The sequence below is a fragment of the Arachis hypogaea genome, chromosome 11 (genome assembly GCF_003086295.3).
Source record: "Arachis hypogaea cultivar Tifrunner chromosome 11, arahy.Tifrunner.gnm2.J5K5, whole genome shotgun sequence".
NCBI lineage: Eukaryota > Viridiplantae > Streptophyta > Magnoliopsida > Fabales > Fabaceae > Arachis > Arachis hypogaea.
The window spans coordinates 138,763,340-138,780,047 of NC_092046.1; the positions used below are offsets into that span (position 1 = coordinate 138,763,340).

At 29.0% G+C, this 16,708-nt stretch overlaps 1 long non-coding RNA gene across 5 annotated transcripts; it reads right to left on the reverse strand.

Moving 5' to 3' along the window:
- Window positions 1-10,609: 10,609 nt before the first annotated feature.
- LOC112722939 (uncharacterized) lies at window positions 10,610-15,588 on the reverse strand. Of its 5 annotated transcripts, none has more exons than XR_011867931.1 (7): window positions 15,272-15,588; window positions 15,113-15,195; window positions 14,535-14,633; window positions 13,872-14,280; window positions 12,521-12,692; window positions 11,289-11,479; window positions 10,610-10,929 (listed from the first exon to the last, which is right to left on the reverse strand). It is a non-coding gene; the product is annotated as an uncharacterized lncRNA (long non-coding RNA). The 5 variants fall into 5 exon arrangements; XR_011867930.1 differs by having other exon boundaries at window positions 13,131-14,280; XR_011867928.1 differs by lacking the exon at window positions 13,872-14,280 and adding an exon at window positions 11,858-11,971 and having other exon boundaries at window positions 15,272-15,548.
- Window positions 15,589-16,708: the final 1,120 nt, after the last annotated feature.

Below are 16,708 nucleotides of genomic sequence, written 5' to 3' on the forward strand. Positions count from 1 at the left end.
GATAGGATCCCAATCAATCTTATACTTATTGTTAATTTTGAATATTCAACTATGACAAATCACAATTTAATCTATCTATTATTTCATATTTTTCACAATTTAGTGTTGGTATCTGTATTTGTATGTTTAAAAAGAATTAAAGAATAAATTATTATTTTTATCTATAAAATTTTAAATATTAATAAATTTATTTATAAAAAAAATTACAGTTGTATTTATAAAGAATAAATTTTGGACAATAAAATTAATTAAATATTGAAAAATTATTTAAAGAATTTTAAATTATTATTTTTTTAATTTTAATTTCAACATCTCTCTTTTAAATTTTTATTTTTTTTTATAAATTTTACATTTTTACTATCTTTTTTATCAATATCGTTATTACTGCTATCATTAACCGTTAGTTTCACCTTTCTTCTTTTGTACTGTCACAGCAACAATGCCAATAATGATCAAACATGACAACGGCAAAATAGTACCTATTTTACTTGACCTTCTTTTTCATCTTATTCTACAATTATTTTCTTTCTCCAAAACCTCAGTTGAGAATGTTAGAATTTTCTAGAACTAACTATATCAAAATTCAAATTCACCACTACCTGAAAAATTGTAATCGCCGCTGTTTCATCGTCGATCTTGGAGGTAGCAGTGACAACTATGAGTACAGATGTTGCAACTACGTCGGAGAGAAATTATAGAGCAACAGCAATAACAGAGACAAATAAGGTGGGATTCAAGAGTGCTTGGATGTGTCAGTAGCGAGAGAGAGACTCAGAATAAGGTGGTATCATAGACTCAGGAGTGTTCTCACTCGCATGGCATGGCGCAGTTTGGTGAGAGTGGTAGTGGTGTTGGTAATAGAAGTGATGAAATTTATGAAAAGAATAAAAGGAATATCAGAATTTAAAAAAAAGGTATTGAGATTATAGTTAAAAAAAAGATAATTTAAAATTTTTAGATAATTTTTCAGTGTTTTGATAATTTTATCGTAAAGAATCTATCTTTCATAAATATAATTGTAATTTTTCTTTTTTTAGATAAATTTATCAACATTTAAAACTTTCGTAAATAAAAATAATAATTTATTCAAAAATAAAAAATTAACAAAAAATTTAAATCATAGATGAATTTATAATTCTTTTAGTATACAAATTGATGAGTTGTTTTTATTTAAAATTAATAATTAAAAATTATTAGATGATAATTTAATCAAATATTAAATCGTCTAATAATTTTTAATCGTCAATTTTATATAAAATAATACACGTAAATTTTCACTATGTGAATTGTAATATCTTAACTCACAAATAACTAAATTTGTATGTTCTTGATATTAGTTAATTTTCTATTCTTTTCACTAAAGTTCAATTCAAAAAAGTATTTTGAAAAAGTGGTGCTAATCATATACATATACTTCTAACTTTTGAGAAGCTACGTGTTTTTGAAATATTTATAAAAATGCTTTTTGAAAATAAAAAATTTAATTTTAATAAATTTTATATTTATTCTTATTATTTATTATATTTATATCTATTAAAAATATTTTAAATACTAAAAATAATATTTCAAACAATTTTTGTAATTTATACTTATTAAAGAATATTTTAATTTTATTTATCAAATATAAATATTACAATTTTAAAAAATATATTTTTAAAAAATATTTTTAATAAATTATTTTAAAAAATCAAAATTTTATAATTTTATCATAGCAAACCAAACCTAAAAAGAGTAGGCTTTACTCTATAACATATATATATATATATATATATATATAATTTTAAAATACTGTTAAATTTATTAATAAATAAATAAAATTAATTTTTTATCCACAAAGATAATTTTGATGTCACAAAAATACATGAATGTTAATTTTATTTATGTATAAATTTATTAATATTCTAAAATTCTATGGATAAAAATAATAATTTCTTGTGTTTTATAACTATAAAATTAATTTCTTTTGTTCATGGATATATTTGTTAATATTTTAAACTTTTATAAGTAAAAATAATAACTTATTAATTAATATATGGAGAATAAATTGGAGAGTCCCATTTATTTGGTCACATATAAAACAAATACTTATGTGTTAATAATTGGATCATTTAATTTGAAGTTTTTAAGTAAAAAATATAAAAATTTAAACCAGACTTTTTAATTTGTAATTCAAAAAATTAAAAATCATATTTGATGAAATTAAACTTTTTAATTTGTGTACTCTAACCTTTTAAAATTTAAATTGGATCCTTCAATTTGTAACTCAAAAAATTAAAAATCATGTTTTATAAAATTAGACCTTTTTGTGTATTCTAAAATTTTAAAATTCAACTTAGACGGTCTAATTTATTATTATAATTTAGAAAAAAATTATACTCCATATTAAAAAAAATACGCAAGCTAACCATTCCGTAAATAACACAATTTTCATCCATTCCTAAAAAAAATTAGTCCAAAAATGATATTTTTTTTTGTTGCATGATAGTTTCTAACTCGATAAGTTAAGAACTAATTTGTCATAGATTTAAACTCTATTTAAAAATTTATCGCTGACTAATAGATTATTGTATGCACGTAATTTATTCTATGTATTTTTTTTCTGTAATAAAATTTTGTCCGGTGAACTTTTTTTTGGTAATATTTTTTTTTTTTTGTAATATATTCTGTGTATATTTTACTCACCTCACCTCCTCGCTTTTTTTGTTTTTGTTCACTTCGCTTGTTTAAGAGGACCAGCCCTTCCTTGGACCGCATTCTCCGGTTTATATAACAACATTTTTTCTTGGTGAAGAGAATTTTTCTTTTGTCTTGCTTAGTTTCTCAGTTTTGGTCAAGGTTTTGTCTTGCTTAGTTCATTTATTGTCCGCTTCAATTTTATATCCAATGAGGATTTGTCCAAGATCTCAGTAATGTCCATCTAACAGGCCCATAAGAGAATGTCGTTGATCGGATTAACACAAGAAAAAAGAAATAGTTTGAATTATGTTGTAATATTATTAAATTTAAACGAGTACTACATGTTGTGAAACAGGGAAATCTCTCCTTTTAATGAACTATGAAGTGTAAAGAAGAATCAGGAATCAATTTTCCTGTACCTTTGGAGGAATGACTTGTAGATGGGATTTGCCTTCTTCTGATATAGCCAAGTTGTCAAATATTACATGCAAGTTCACTAATTTCTTATTAGCATCCCATAAAAGCATCATCAGTTCAACACAATAAGCTATATTGGAATTTGTCTATAGTGGGAAAAGTTAAATTTGGTCCTTAAAGGACCAATATTGAAAATACTAAATTAGGAGTTCAAATGAATTTGTGTAATTTTGCTTTAAATATTGGCTCATTAAGAATTACAAAGCCAACTGAATAATTAGGCATAATTCAATGTACTGTTCAATTTTAAATTTTTTGAAGGCCGTCAATATATACCAACCTTTTTGACAAAAAAAAGATGTCTGACCCAAAAAAAAAGAAAAAAAAAAGGTGGTACTGGTGATGATAAATATAAAAAAAAAAATTGATGATGATAAACAAGAAGCTTCGATCGCTGTTAAACTATGTTCTAAAACTGAACTTAGTTCCTTATTTAAATTGTTACGTTTGTCATTTCTATCTAGTACTTGTGTTTGGTTTTATGGAACAAGAGGGAAGTGAGAAAGTTTGGAACTTTTTGGTAAGGGAAGTGATAAAATTGTGAAAGAATAAGAAAAGAAAAGAATGCGAAATTTTATTGATTATTGATTGATTGAATTGTACTGAAGTGTATTGTAAACTATGAGGGTAAAACTAAATATATATAGAGCATTGTCCTATGAAAGATAAAAGCAAATAAAGATAAGATAGAGATAAAGATAAAGATAACTATAAGATAAGATAAAGACTAAATTATAATTTAATTTGTGTATTTTGTTGGGCTGAATTTGTGGGCCACAAGACTTCTTTATTGTTGTCATGGGCTAATATAGAAGTGTAGTTTAATATGCCCCCGCAAGCTGGTGGATGGAAGATGTCAATAATCCACAGCTTGGATAAGTTCCAATGAAATTGTTGAGGAAGACGCCTCTGACGTAGTGACGCGGAGGAAGATGCGTGCGGCGGAGCTTGAGCTGCCGACGGCAAAAATATAAAAGGAGATGTTGTACTTGAGCAGCGAATCTTCAAAAATGCACGCAGCGGAGCTTGAGCTGCCGGCGGCAAAAATATAAAAGGAGATGCTGTACTTGAGCAGCGATCTTCAAAAAATGCGCGCAGCGGAGCTTGAGCTGCCGGCGGCATAAATATAAAAGGAGATGCTGTACTTGAGCAGCAATCTTCAAAAAATGCGTACGTATGACGCAATAACTTCAAATGGCGCATAGAGCGCGATAAAAAAAAGAGGGCGCGTGGAGCGCAATAAGAGTGCAGATGAAACTGCTAAAACATATGCAGATTAAACTGCTGAAACAAATGCAGATATGACTGCTGAAACAGAATGCAGACGAAATTGTTGGAAGAAAGGAGGCGCAGACGAAATTGCTGATAAAGAACCGGGGTAACCAAAGCTGGGGTAGGATTTTCACTTGGATGCCTTTAACAAAGATTGGTTGGATCTTGAACTGAATTGGAAGATTGATTATTCATTGTGAGAGGAGGTTGAAAAAGATGTAGGGTGATTTCTCACCGAAAGATGATAGCTTATGTATCCTCTTTAAGGAGGATACCAAGGCTCTGATACCATGATAAAATTGTGAAAGAATAAGAAAAGAAAAGAATGCGAAATTTTATTGATTATTGATTGATTGAATTGTACTGAAGTGTATTGTAAACTATGAGGGTAAAACTAAATATATATAGAGCATTGTCCTATGAAAGATAAAAGCAAATAAAGATAAGATAGAGATAAAGATAAAGATAACTATAAGATAAGATAAAGACTAAATTATAATTTAATTTGTGTATTTTGTTGGGCTGAATTTGTGGGCCACAAGACTTCTTTATTGTTGTCATGGGCTAATATAGAAGTGTAGTTTAATAGGAAGAGCTTGAAAACAAAGGGGTGATGAGGGTGTTTGTGAAGGATAATACTCATGATGATATTAAGATTTTTCTGGAGTTGATAAAATGTTAGAAGTTACTAAAATTGCAAGAGTTCAATTATAAAAATGCCATTGATGATGTTGATGACGATGGTACATTGGTACTGCTTCCATAGTTGTTTCTCCCTCTTTCATTTTTTTCTGTTTTTTTGTTATCGGTTAACGCAAAAATACTTATAAAAGACATAAAATAGAGATCATTCAGAAAAAAAAAAATTACAGAACAATCCCATAATTAATGAAACATTTTAAAATTATTCTGGTTTTTAAAGGATTAGAAAATATTTTCACTTAGAACTATTCAAGTTAATGACAGTTGATTCTACAACATCAAAAAATTTTTAATAAGCTTCTTTAACTTCTCAAACTTCTTTTTTTGTTATCTACAATATTTTTTAACCGACAGATCAAGAATTAATTCGTTATAAATTCAAACTTCATTTAAGAATTTATTATTAACTAATAAATTGCTATATATATAAGACAAAATTTAAATTTTTAATATTTTTTTAAGTGAACGAGTGAGTTTACACTCAACTAATCTAAATTATTTTTTTGTCAAGCTCCCTATAATCTTAAACCAAACAGGTCGAAGCATTTCTTGGGCTAGACAGAGATAACAAACAAAATTGGACCCAAACTATTCAAATATCCCTCTTCCTGGTGGACTTTAGTTGACGTGGTAAATTATAATGTTTCTTAGTATATTGTATTCAGGTTTGAAAAAGTTTAGGGACAGCAATTTTATTAAATTCTGGCCAACATGTAATCATCAAAGAAGAGTAAGCTATTGGATGAAATCTCACATTAATCTCACACCATTAAAAACTTCATTAATAGCTATTTGATGGCTATAAATCCCAAATATTGCTGGCCCCTAGCATTCCTCGGTGATAAAAGCGTCAAGTAATGGATGAGGACTCATAAATATTGTGTATGAGAGTGTATACTGCGTATGAGTTTATAATACTTGAGATTAAAAATTGTCGAATTTATTTAAAAAAAAATCTCTCCTCTTATTTTTTTTTTTTTTTTACTAAAGATAGGAGACTCAAACCTGCAACCTCTTAATTGAGTATAGAGAGACTATGCCACTTGAGCTATTACTCATTGGCATCTCTCCTCTTATTGTTTCTCGTATAATCATTTAATATTATATGGATATTATTAACAGGGGCGGAACCACATAATAGTAAAGGGGAACAATGATTCTTTTTAATTTTAATTTTTTATATATAAATTATATGTAAATTTCAGTTTAATTCTTTTTAAAATTTTATTTTAATTTTATTTTATTATATAAATATTTTTAGCTCCCTCTAAAAAAAATAAACAAAATCTATCATATACCGAGTATGTGAATACTAGCTGCATTATTGAAATTAAAATAATGATTTACTTTCAATTTAATATATTTTTTAAGAATAAAATATACATTTTATTTTTAATGTTTGTAATTTTTTTTAAAAATATCTGGTTCATAATGTTTAATTTTATTTACTTTTGTCTTTAATATTTTCAATTTGTATCAAAACTACTCCTAATTATTTTTAATTTTGTTCCTACCATTTTGATATAATTAATGTGCGTCCAGAAATAATTTTAATACAAATGCAAAATATTAAAAATAAAATTAAATATTAAAAATATTTTTTAAAAAATCACAAATATTAATGACATAAAGTATATATATATTTTACCATTCTTTTATATTGTTATGGAAACATAGTAGATGTTTAATTTTTTAAAAATAAAAACTTTTAGGCATCTCGGAGAAAAATGTATTTCTAGAATCAATTTCGCTAAATAACTAACAAAGCTACAGTCAATTGCAGTCAACTAACAAATATTTTTGGGAGGAAACATCAATTTAAATTATCATGAGAAACATCAAACATCCAAAACCTAATGAAAAAAATTCAAAATCTAAAAAAAAATCTAAAACTAAATAATAACAAACATAAAAAATCATTGTAAAATTATTTTAAAAATTCTTAATAAGAAGAACATTCAAGACGTAACAAAAAGAAACATCCAAAACCTAGTAAAAACGAGATATCCAAAAAAATTTTTTAATTTTTTTAGAGATAATGTTAATTTATTATTATCACAAGAAATATCCAAATCCTAATGAAAAACCATCCAAAATCTTTAAAAAAAATCCAAAACTAAATAATAACAAACATCTAAAATCATTGTAACCATTTTAAAAATTTTAAAATAAAAAAAACATACGAAATATAACAAAAAGAAACATCCAATACTTAATAAAAACGATATATCCAAAATCATTTTAAAAATTTAAAAACCTAACAAAACAAAACATCCAAAAAAATTGGAAAAAGAGCATCTAAAAACTAAGCAAAAAAATCTAAAACTATTACAAAAATAATCCAAAACCCAAAAAAAAAAATATCAAAAACATAAAAAGAATCCGAAACTTAGAATAAAAAGCATCCAAAACTTATAAAAAGGATCGTCCAAAACCAAGAAGAGCAATTCAGCTAAAGCATGGCGTCCTTCTTCTTAGCTGGTCGTTCCATCGCGACCCTTGGTGGGCCGGCCAACAACAGCAAACGTGTGGCGGTCTCCTCGAAGACGCGATGTGCGACCTCCTCGGAGACGCGATGTGCGACCTCCTTGGCGTGATGTGCATCGCGACCCTCGGCGGGAAAATAGCAATAGACGTGTGACGGTCTCCTCGGTGTTGTGATGTACGACCTCTTTGGCAGATGTATGACCTTCTTCCGCTTTTGACTGAGTGCGGCATTGTGCCTTTGCGGTGGATGATCGATCTGCGATGGTCAGCGGCTTCGTGGTGGATTATCTGTGGCAGTCAATGGTATGGAAGACGGCTATGTTGGATCGCACAATGGTTAGTCTCGGTCACTGATCGGTGACGGCGTCGCAGTGGTGTGTCCGCGTCCTTCTTCCGCTTCCAAACAAGTGTGCGTTGAACTCGGGAGGCTGAGTTGTGGCGGCCGGTGGCGGAAGGTTGGTCGGTGCTACGTGCAGTGGCGCGGATGGTGCGTCGTCCTTAGCAGTTGCGGCTATAGAAAGAGTAAGAGTGATAAGGCTTTGTGCAGTAATTTTTTTAACCGTGAACGAGAGAAAAAGTGAAATTAGCTATAGGGGTGTTCATGGATCGGATCGTATCCGCAGATCCGCGGTAAATATCCGCATCCGATCCGAAAATTGCGGATACGATCCGATCCGCACTCTTTGCGGATCGGATCGCGGATATCTGCTCTACATCCGCGTATCCGATCCGCATATCCGCAGATCCGCACTATAATAATTAATAAATAAATAAATATATATGTTTGGTATTATATTTACTTGTTTGTATGTTTTAGTTAGTAATTATTATTCATATATTGTATTATTTTATTTTTGTTATTTAGAGAGAGTTTGATTAAAAATATTTTAGGAATAAATAAATTTAAAAGTATGAAAAAATATTTTTATCGAATCCTTTTACATAGAAATATGATTAAAAAGAGAAGGTTTAATTATGCGGATATATCCGATATCCGATCTGATCCGATCCGCAAATGTGTGGATCGGATCGGATCCGGCACTAAAAAGTGCGGATATCATATCCAATCCGATCCGATGAAAATTGTGCGGATCGGATCGAATTTCCGGCCATATCCGATCCAATCCGATCCGCGGACACCCCTAATTAGCTAGGATAATTTTATACATGTAATATTTATAATTATATATTTATTATATTTAATATTATTTGATTATTATAATAATAATTAAAAAGTTTAATTATTCTGTTTTTTATAATTTTATTAAATTTACAATTAGGTTTTTATTTTTTTTCTTTTCAATTGGATTTCTATATTGTTTTTAATTTTGTAATTAGGTTCTTTCATCTTAAAAACATTAAAATTAACGGAATATTACTTCTAAAAAATATATGATCAAATATCTAATTAGATTTTTAATTGTGGGTACTTTTAATTTATAGAAAAATATTCTGTTAACTCTAATATTTTTTACATTGACAATAACCTAATTACAAAACTAAAAGCAGTTTAAGGACTTAGTTAATAAAAAAAATAAAAACCTAATTACAAATTTAATAAAATTATAAGAATTAACAGAATAATTAAACCATTAAAAAATATCAAATAAAATAACTTTAAAATTATTTTGTATTGTATTTCAGACAAATTGTTTTTTATGTTTTATCTTGTGACGTTTTATGAAAAATCACATGCAATCATGCCTTTGCAACTCCTTTCCAAGTTTGATTTAATTTCTTTTTTCCTTTATTAGTTATTGCAGCATACAAATACTACTACTCTAGTCTTTACAATTATTTGGTCTCCAAGGTAACAAGTTGGAGAATGATTAACAGTCTCCTGTCTCCTAGCTATGCTCGTGTCCTTTATTTTTCGTGACATAAGCTTGAGACCATTTTGAATAACATTTGCTTATATGATATAATATATTATTGCTTCATAATATTATACGTGACCAAGTGGATAAAAAATAATAATAAAAAAACTAATACGAAAATTAATTAGTTAATATTTTAATCTAATTATTAATTATATTAATAACTTAAATTGTTTAAATTTAACTAGAATTAATATTTTAACTTTAATAGAATTAGTGTAATTAACTTATTATAATGGATCATATAACTTTTAAAAGTATTAATAAACAAATCTCTCTCTTCTAAATCTTTTTTTCATTGAACACATGAAAAAGAGTAGCCATGATGATAGATATTCAATTAATTACAATGGCTAATATAAAAAGATTGAATCCAAAATTAGGGTTGAAACATAAATCTCAGTAATAAAAAAGAAATAAAAAATAATTAATTTTTTCATGACTTACATTATAATATTTTGTGTAGACCTTGCTCTTTTAAGAATGAAATAGATTGTCTGTGAAAATAAATAAACAAAAAATGCAAAGAAATAAAAAACTGACGATGGAATACCTTTTAATTTTTATATTAAGAAAGTATCGAACATATAGAAACATTAGAAGGTTTAGCGTGTAAAAGTCAGATGTATATTAGGGTGAGCAATAATAGTCCATAACAATAATAAAAATGAAAAATTCAATCTAAGCAAAATGATAATCATTCACTACAAAAAATTATTGGAATAGCGACTGGTTTTGGTAATCGCTAAAACTTTGATCGCTAATTAAAAAATAGCGACCAACTTTAGTTGTTAACCATTAGCGACCGATTTTTGAATCTTCACCAAAGAGTATCGGTCCCTAAATGGTGACCAAATTTTCTGTCGCTAAATCGGTCGCTGAGTAAGTTGGTCGCTAAATGGCGACTAACTTTTCGGTCGCTAAAACGGTCGCCATGAAATCGGTCGCCAATGCCTCATTTGAAAATCTAAAATCGGTCGCTAATTCCTAAACTAAACATCTAAATCAGTCACTAAATCGGTCGTTGTTCCTAATTTTATAATTATAGATTTTTACTAATTTCACATTTACCACTATTAAAACTTAATTTTCATAAACAATTATATTTCCACAAAATATAAAAAGAATCGACCATAGATTAATTTTTCAAATAAATACTAAAGCATTCACAATGTCTACATAGAAATATAGAATTTAAAATATTAAATTTTTCAAAATACATCAGATTTATGATCCACAATCTAGACTAAAATATGGTAAAAATAATTCATGAACAACATAATCATGCTCTATTCAATATCTACTTAGACCAAGCAATTGTCTCTATCTCAACTTGTACACTCTGGTATAACTAACTCGAGCCTCTTTCAAGAGCACCACGACAAAAATTGGTATATTTTTTTACTTTCCTCCCTCATTCTGTCTAATGAATCAACAGCTGCAAGAATGAATGAAATATTCAGAATAAAGTTGATATAGTTCGGCTGTAAATTAACAACAAATTCAGCACACATGAAAAATTTTAGCTAGCATGAAAATCTCTCAGCAAAGGAAATAATTTCTTCTACCCCTTTTATAAATTCACTAGTTAAACCCAGGAGAAGAAGAATAAATACTTTTCAGTTCTATGGATACCAATCTACGCTCTCTGTATATCATCTTTCTATATCATCTTTCTAAAACTCACTTAACCAAGCATAAGACAATATTCAAATGCAAATGGATTCATAAGTATACAAAGAACTATTATTAATAAACAATAAGAAAAAAAATGCAATAGGGAAAATAAGATTTTACCTCTTGAGTCCAAGTTATAATGTGACCCTTCTTAGATAATTTTCTTGCAAATCTTTTATCTTACCATGGCCACTGCAATACTTTGCCAATTATTGCACTCTTTATCTTCTTCTTTATGTCATGTATCTTCTGTATGTGGTAGAGTTTTATGCAGAGCACCTCAGTCTCGGTTCATCTTTCAGTTTCAGCATCTTCACTTGACAAAAAAATATTCTAGATTGAGAATTCTGGTGTCATAGCTTGCCTCAGAGTTAATAGGTTTTTCTTTTTCTGCTGCTCTTCTTTTTTATTTGATTTTTCTTAACAGGACACTTTGCCAAGACTACTTTATTTTTTAAAATAATATATTTGTGGCTTTTCATATTTCATTCATGCTTCTTGTTTGCTTCCATTGGTGGTTGATGTTAATTCTCTCTTGTTTTTTATAATATTGATAAGCATATTGAATGCGAGAGTTTTACAATTTAGTGAATTCATACTTTCCATACTAATATATAGTGATTGGACTTAAATCAAAAGTGTGCTAAGAAACACTAATCCTATGACTAAATGTATTCAATTATATTTACCTTTGACCTTAATTTTTCTTTTTTAATTTCATACAATACATAAGTGGCCTATGAGGTTGCCAATGCTGCACCTCAATTGGGCTGAAGCCTGGGTGAAGCCCATTTCACTAGGAACTGCTCCAATAAAAAATAGGTAAAATAATAAAAGACAAAAGGAGAAAATAAAATTAAGTGCAAGCCACTCTCTTGATGAACATTTACCTATTAGGTTAAACAATATAACAATATATATTAACATAATAGTAAAACTAATATTCTAAAATATTATTAAAATAATGAAAAGTATATTAAATATTTGAAAACAATATAAAAATAAATTGAAAGTCAATAGACAGCCAATGGTTTAACCAATAAATAGATAATAAAAGGTTAAAAAATTTTCCCAAAAAGTGGTACAGCTTGGTAATATTTTTAAGTGACTAAGTTTCATAGAGATGCTAGACAAAAAAAATTAGGCTATTAATTCCAGTGAAATGACTAACAAACATTAGCATGTTACATACTTTCTGTGGAGAAAATTTGTTCATCTTGTCATGCATCAACAAGAAATTACACAAGGTGATATATTGACATAGAAAAATTTGTCATATACGACAGGGTGAGTTTTGGATAACGACCATAGCGTAGTTCATGTTCTCTAACTATAATTACATAAATGCAAACCTGAAAAATGAAGGCGGATCCTATGATGCGCATTCCCCATTTCAATATTACAAACTTAGCGACCCGAGCATGCTTAGTACCATCTTGTTTCGGAAAAATAAAATTTTCTAACAATTCTATCACCTAAAGTAGCTCCAACCAAGATGATGCTCAGTATTACAACAATAGGAACCTGTAAAACCATTATGAGAAATATGTTATGACAAAGAATGTAACATATCACAGATTGACTGTTATTACTGGAATCAAAATGCATTGTTTTATTGATTAGTTAGAATTATAGTAAGGATATTCAAGAGACTTCTCAACTCTCCCAACATTCCCAATTACTCAAATGACTAGATACTCTTCCCTCTACCCTATCTTATCTATTTATACTAATCAAGTAATGAGTAACACTTACTAATGAAAACTAATTCGTATGCTAATGGATCCCTAAAATAGACAAGTCATGCCAAGTCATATAGGATGAGGGAAGAATTCATAATAGTTGTGATAACCAGTAAAGATGGTCCAACATTCAGCAGGCATTATGCAGCATGGAGGATCGACCTTTATTAACCCACATTGCTGCTGATCCATAATGTGAATGCAGTGCCATTAGGCTTACCTTGTGATTCAACTGAGGAAAGAAGGCGGCAATAGTAGAATGAAAAAGTTGGTTGAAGAGTATAGCTAAGATCAAGGAGGAGGAAAGAGTTGGAGATCTGGGAAAAAGGAAGAGGAGGTCAAAGAAGGAAAGTGATGTTGTGGCTTCCATGTAGTATGTACAAGAAAAATACCATTGGTGACTCAATAATTTGACATAGTTTTACTAACTGTAGGAATCAAAATGGTGACATTTAAATAATAAGAGATTAGCAGCTAAACAAAATAGAGAGGAACCAAAATTATACCATAGTTGATACTTCTAGAAGGGCACTAGACCCCTGACGAAGCAAAGAAACATCTAAGATTCTGAAATTAAAGCTTTCCAAAAGGACAGAATTAAAAATCAGAAGAGTTCTGATAAAAAGTTGCACTAGAACCATAAAATTATAAGCATGCCTTCAAGGTTTCTCCTAGCAAAACCACAAACAAGAGAGAGCAGAGCAAAGAAGCAACAGGCCCAAGGAGCAAGAGAGTAGAATAATATTACAACTATTACAACTAGGATTTATCTCTAATTGTTCAATTTGTTCCCAAGGAGTTTAAATTCAAGTCACAATGCTTCAACTCATCTATTACAGGTAGCAATCTCTGTTATTAAAAAATGGGATGCAAGACACAAAATCACTAAATACCAAATACATAAATTACTAAATTAAAACAGAGCTGATGTGTGAGGAGAGAATAGAAAACAGAGAAAAACCTTTAAGATTCTGCTATGTGCAGAGAGATCTCAATCTTCTATTCTTGCCACTAACTAAACTAACTTCTAGATAAATATAGAGCTAACTAACAAAGAGATATATTACAAATGTAAGCTTCATAATAACTCGGTTTTGCAGAAGAAAAAAGAACTAGAAAAACTATCGTAAGCCATTTTTGCAGGCTCGTGTGTTCTTCTAGTGAGAAAATCTAATTAGCAGATTTCTGTGGTTGGAGAAGATTTTAAAATAGATATGGTGAAAAAGCCCTAATAGAATGGATCAGAATTTCGATTAGGGAATAGAGTCGACAAGCCAAATCTTCTTGCAGGTTTCTTCCATTGAAGCTTTTGTCTATCCAATAAGATAGTGTTCAGAAATATATCCATATGTTTAAATAACAGTTCCAGCCTTCATCAACAAAAAGATTAAAGTAAGAAATGATCATTGATATAATTTCATTTTATTTCATAGACATTGTATATTCATGCATTCTCATAAAATTATATATTTCTAAGGTAAAATGAATAGAGCCTCAAGGGAAGGTATAAAAGATTTTGTCACTGTTAATAATACATACTAAATCTTTTTTTTTTCCTTTTGAAATAGTAACATGACTTTGTGAAAGATAGAAATAATGAAACAAATTTTTCCAAGACACTAACCTCTCCAGCACCCAAAAGTAAGAAGGTATGGTCAGCTAAGGTTCCCTTAACTAATTTTGAGGAAGCAAGCAATCTTGCTAATACTACAAATGCTGTACCCTGAAAATAAATCAAAGAAGATTAGTCATTAGTAACCTCAACTTAGAATAAGCAATTGCATTAACATTTACTACTTGAATATCATCATTGAAAACAAGACGAGATAAACTGTATTTTGCAAGCAGATCGAATGCATTATGATTTGCAAAGTCTTCAAACTGAAGAAGAACGAGGAAAATTAGGAAAACATTTGAAAAGAATAAAGAGATTGGAGTGTTGAATCTGATATACTAACGGTCATTGAACTTTTCGACCGAAGATTCACGAATTGGAATGCAAACCATACAATGCTTGATTTAATTCTAAGATCTAAAACGTTTTTCAGAGCCCAATGTCTTAAATAATAGATTTAAACCCTAAATTACGAATTCAGTGAGAAAAAATTTATCCAATCGTAAAAACATAGGGTTGATGTTTAGACATTAGAGTAGCGAAATTGAAACCCCAAAACACTGATGACAAGAATAAAAATCAAATACCTTGTTAGAAGCACTTTTTGTCCATCTTTGCCTTTTCCTTCTCAGCTTGCTACTTCTGTTTCTCCGACCTCTCTCTCTCGTTTCTGCACACACAAAAAATCATTGGAATCGGACTTCGAAGAAGGAGAAGGAGAAAATGAAAGGGAAGGGGATAGATACCTTGACATAGACGTTCTCTTTGGCCTGATCCTCTTCGCTGAGAACCCTATCTTTGTCGCTGTAGAAGCGAGAGAAAGCACCGTGAGATGTTGAGTCCAGAAGACAACGACGACGGCGCTGAAGCTGAAGAAGACGACGATGACGGCTGCGAGTCTACAAGACAATGGCGACGGCATCGAGATTGGAAAAGACGACGACTGTTTGAGGGGGAGAAGTGTAGCTCAGTAACTGTTTGAGAAGGTGATAATGGTGATTGTGAGGGTGAGATAGGGTTAGTGAGGGTAGAGTAATTCAGTAAATATTTTAAATTAGCGACCGATTTAGCAACTGATTAGTTATAACGTTATTATACCGCGGTCACTAAATCGGTCACTATCTTAATTATTAGCAACCAATTTAGCGATCACCAACTTAGCGACCGAGTTAGCGACTAATCTTTTTCAGCTTATTTTTTATTAGTTGCAAAATCGGTTGCTAAATTAAAAAATAGCGACCGATTTTGTGACCAACAATCCTAATCGTTACTTCCTCATTTCAAACTTTCAGTTGCTAATTCGGTCGCTAAGTTAAAAAATAGCGACCGCTTTTAGCGACTAACTTTATGTTACTTCTATAAAAATCTTATCGGTCATTAAATTGGTCACTATTAGTGACCAATTTCTTTGGTCACTAAAATTGGTTATTGATTGTAATTTAGCGACTAATTTGGTGACTAACATTTTTCTGGTTCTTCAAATTCTATATCAATCGCTATTAACAACCAATTTTTCGGTCACTAAAATTGGTCGCTACTCTAAAACAATCTTCTTGTGATTATATTAAAAGAGAGAAAAAAACACTATGAATTTTCTTCTTTTTTTTTTGGTTGAACTAAAAAAAAATTGGAGAAAAAGATCGTTTGTTAAATATTAATAAAAAATTAATAAATCATAAAAAATAAATCACATATTATTTTAGAGAAAATTTTAGTAAAATTCATTATATATATATATTTAAAAATAGTTAAAATTTATCTTATTTAATATTTATTAATTATTATAATAATTAATAAATATTAAATAAAATAAATTTTTTCTGTTTTATTTTTTTGTTTTTCTATATATATATATAGGTGGCTAAGTATGGCCAAAAGATTGATTAACCTTTCAATAGATGACACATGACAAAGAATTTACTCACCATACATTTAAAGAAAATGTTGAGTGTAGTAAGTGCCATAAATTACTGATGGCAAAAAGAAAAATGCAATGCGAAAAATTATTTTTGTCTCTTGAGCCTTATAATAATTAAACCAAAAAAACTCTTGCTATTTTTAATTTAAAAAAGAAATAATGATAATAAAAGAGAGAGATAGTTAAAAAAAAAAAACATATAAGATGATGAATTACTTTTTTTAAAATATATTATATTTGTGAAATATACTAATTTAATTACACA